Here is a 4608-nt window from a genome sequence, read left to right as displayed (position 1 = left end):
TAAAGGTAGGAGCTGTCCCTTTTTTTTCTCCTCCACCTTTCAGTTCTGCTCAGGGGTGGAGCCAGAGGGGGGTGAGGGGGGCACCTGCCCCTTTGACTCCTCCTAAAATTTTCTTGTCCATATAATTTTAAATAGTTACTCATTGGCATAGAGAAAAAACAAAAATAGGACTCCCACTGGGTTGAAACTTGAAAGTGACTCTAATAGGAAAAAGAAAGTAAAAAATAGTTTTCTCCAACGTCAAACCATGTCACCTTTTCACCTATTTCACAGTTCTTGTATGTAGCTTTTGTCTTGTTGCGCGTTTGACACCTATTTCACACTTGTTTTCTTTTTTCTTTTCTATCATTATTTTTATTATTTTCACTATTAATGATACTTTTCACAATATTTTATTGTTGAATAATGCTAGAGATGTTACAAATTTTACTACTTATATCTTACAAACTGGCACGTCACCAATCACAAAAAATAATTCTAAACATCTATTCATTATATTCCTTTTCACAGTATTTTATTGTTGAGTGATGCCAAAGATGTTACAAATTTTACTACTTATATCTTACAAATTAGCATGTCATCAATTCACAAAAATAATTCTAAACATCTATTCATTATATTGTTTAAGTAACACTAATCACATTTTTACCACATCAATTTATAAAATTTTTGTTGTTAATTTTGTAGTAACTATGAATTGGTTATTTTTGTTTATTTATTTTAATGATCCACGTGGTTTTTATTTATGTGTAGGAAAAAATGGATGCCATAAAGGCCAAAGTTGTTTCTGAAGGTACTACAACAAATGATTATCAGGCCTTTCGTGAAGTGGTTGGTGAACCAAGTCATGGTCATATTCTTGGCATGGAGATAGGTATTAGGGCTAAGGATATGTACAGCTTAACTTCATCTGGTAAAGGTTGTAGCAAATGTTGCAAAGAAGATTTTACAAAAGAAAAAGAAGATTTGGAGGCACGTCTTAGAGAGGAAATGGATTCCAAACTTGCAAAAGTTGTGGAAAAGCTTGATGAGAAGTTTGCACAAAAGTTGCAGTCGATGGCCATACCACAACAATCTAACATAGATCCAGCTACTACGGTACAATCTTAAACTTATGCTTTTGCCTCTTGGATCTTCTACAACTTTCTATTGGTTTGTTGTGGTTCATAGTTTGCATCTATTTTAATATTATATTATTTTATATTTAGTTTTGATAAATGATAATAGGACTATGACACTATCTACTGTTTTGATAACAATGTATAGGTTTTGTATTTAATTTTGTGTATCATATGTGTTTTGTGGTTTATGTTTTTCACAATTGTTATATTATTTTAATTTATATTTAATTTTGATAGTGGTTTAAGTAATCAAATTAAGTTATTTTTATTGTTAAATTATAAATAAATAAATAAAAGTTACCTTGAGCGATTTAGGGATACTGGAACTGGTAACTGCTCATGTGGTCACTTTATGCCTCCATAAGCAGTCTGTAGGGATGCTGCACACTGTTTTACATACAAAGCAGTGAATAGAAAACCTAACTTTTTAACCAATCTCAAAACCTCTTTAGTGAAAAGGTAAGTTGCAATACAACTTTCTTTGCTTATAGCTTATCTGAGACCATAATGAATTTACTGTTGTATATGATATATTATTATATGATTAGATTTGATATGGTATATGTGTACTTATTTATTGAAACTTTGATACTATATGTTTTTAGACCTCTTAAAATACAACCGGATTAACCTAGTTAATAAGCCAAGTTATTAATTAATCCAAATTTCAGATCTAGATTATCACAATCAAACAATCATATCATGTATAGCAGTGAAAATATAAATAACACAATAATATGATCACTTAGGAAAACAAATTGGTAAAAAACCTGGGGAGGATTTAACCTAACTATCCTCAAGGTAAACATAAATCCACTGTAGAAAGAATTGAAGTTTTACAATAGAATTTAGACCACTAACATTATATTGCTACCCACCAGTAGAAACTTACTGACACGACCACATGCAAGCTTCAAGACCACAGACTCCTTCTTTCTTGGATTCTCCAGCAAGTACAAGCACACCCACTTGTGTATCTTTAAGCTCTTATGGTAGCAACTGAATGATCATCAAATTCTTGAAGAAATCTCCTTCTTGATAATCCTAAGCTTGTGTAAAGGAAAACTCCTCACAGATCTCGCTAGAGATTCACACAAACAGCAATATGAGCAACCTCTAAAACATGGCTAGGGTTTGCCTTATATACCTAGAGCAAAAACATAAAACCCTAAACATTTTTGGAGTTAGGGCTAAGTTGGAAATCTGCAGAAAAAAAACGCATCTGCCCGATTTTCGATTGATCGAGCCTAAGCTTCGATCAATCGAGCCAGGCCGAGATGTATAGTAACTTCTGCATCAGCTTGATTCTAACTTTACATAGAAGAACCAACTTTGAGCAAGTATAAGCAAGAATAAACAACCTGTTTTGATCATGGTTTGCCAACAATACACATTAGAGTTCTAAATACATGAAATCCTAAATTTTTAGAACCTAACAGATACAAATACAAATTCACTTTGATTGTTTCTGTGGGGATAAGAGCCCAAATTCATATATTGGGTCTTGGCCCTATTTGAAGATGTGAGTACGTCCGAGGAGGAGTAAATGATTGGGAAAGACCCTAGAGTGGAGAATCACGTAAGGAAAGGATAGAGGAATATAGTCTGAGGAGTGTATCCTTCTCAGATATGATCAAAATCGATCAAGCAAATACCTGGACGGTTTGAGTGATCTTCTAGGAAGTTCCAACAGTAAGGATGAACTTCATGCACGTATAAAGATGATAAGAATACAGAAATATCTAAAAGAAAAGCTGCTACCACTGTATTAAATGCACTGCAGTAACTTTTATGGCCGCATTTATGTGGAGAAGACCCCTAAACAGTGCAATCTCAACCACTACCATTCATAGAGAGCCAAAGAAAATGCCTGATGAGACATATACTCAAGTAAAGGCTTAGATGATTAACAAGTGTATAATCAAGATAGTCTGAAAGGAAACTATATAATGTAAAAGACCTCCCATAAGAGGAGGATTGGAGAATATCGGAAAGGAGGAGGAAGGAAAAAAGATTTACTGTAGCATTAAGAAGTGTATTTGCTTTCTGAAACAGTAATTCATTTCATAGTTAATCTCTTCGAACACTAATTTAACCAAGTTCTGAGTATGTTTTTGGTGTTCATTCAGCTTTTAAATCCTTATTAGTCATTGTTTAATTTACAAATTGTCCAACTCTTTCACCCACTCTCTACAAATTCATTGTATTGGGCTCATGGGGCTTACATCCCATATCTTTTGGGTTTGGACTACAAATTGTGACCCTATAGTTTCATTTTAAGTCATGTTTATTTTATTTTATTTTTTTAGGATGGTACTAGCAGAGATGAAGAGGACAACTCAAACAATAACATAGAGGTTGAAAACAACTTGGAAGGTGACTCAGAGGAAGACTAATATAGATCTTGTCATAATTCTAGTTGTTTAAGTTTAAAACAAGGTTTAATTTCAGGATTTCTTTGTATATTTTATATTTTAAAGTTTGAACTTATATGAATCTTTATCTTTCGATGGATCAATTTTTAGTAATTATTGGAGTATTGTATCAATTTTTAGTAATTATTGTACTATTGTAACATGATAGTTAAACAAAAATGATATAAAATAAAATAAAAATAAATAAATAATAAAATATTACCACTGATGACATAAAAATTTGGTCATAAATAACTTTATAGTGACGATAAAGTCCCTCGCAAATAATAGAATAGCAACACCCCTTAAACTCTTGCAAAAATGTTAAGTGACAGCTTAATGTCGTCACTATTATTTCTAACTAATTGTGAGGGGGTTAAAATCCTTTGCAAATAAATTTTAGCGATGTCATTATTTGTCTTGTCATTAATTTGAAATTTGTAAATAACTAATTGCGAGGATATAAAGATCCTCACAAATAGTTATTAATGACGAATGCTTCCCCTCGCTAAAAATAAGTTGCAAGGGGTTAAAAGCCCTCACAAATAAATTCTAGCGATACCATTATTTGTCACTAAAAAGTATGTCGTCAATTTGGAATTCACAAATAATTTGAAAACAACTTGGAAGGTGACTCAGAGGAAGACTAATATAGATCTTGTCATAATTCTAGTTGTTTAAGTTTAAAACAAGGTTTAATTTCAGGATTTCTTTGTATATTTTATATTTTAAAGTTTGAACTTATATGAATCTTTATCTTTCGATGGATCAATTTTTAGTAATTATTGGAGTATTGTATCAATTTTTAGTAATTATTGTACTATTGTAACATGATAGTTAAACAAAAATGATATAAAATAAAATAAAAATAAATAAATAATAAAATATTACCACTGATGACATAAAAATTTGGTCATAAATAACTTTATAGTGACGATAAAGTCCCTCGCAAATAATAGAATAGCAACACCCCTTAAACTCTTGCAAAAATGTTAAGTGACAGCTTAATGTCGTCACTATTATTTCTAACTAATTGTGAGGGGGTTAAAATCCTTTGCAAATAAATTTTAGCG

The 4608-nt window shown here is 31.6% G+C and overlaps 1 long non-coding RNA gene across 1 annotated transcript; it reads left to right on the top strand.

The window, feature by feature from the left end:
- Positions 1–898: 898 nt before the first annotated feature.
- On the top strand, positions 899–3649 carry LOC136064380 (uncharacterized). Its single transcript, XR_010626006.1, has 2 exons — positions 899–1098; positions 3431–3649. It is a non-coding gene; the product is annotated as an uncharacterized LOC136064380 (long non-coding RNA).
- The last annotated feature ends 959 nt before the right edge of the window (positions 3650–4608 follow it).

Source organism: Quercus suber, unplaced genomic scaffold, assembly GCF_002906115.3.
Source record: "Quercus suber isolate HL8 unplaced genomic scaffold, Cork oak 2.0 scaffold_677, whole genome shotgun sequence".
NCBI lineage: Eukaryota > Viridiplantae > Streptophyta > Magnoliopsida > Fagales > Fagaceae > Quercus > Quercus suber.
The sequence above is the reverse complement of the archived record's forward strand: the minus strand, read 5'-3'. Positions and strand labels throughout refer to the sequence as shown.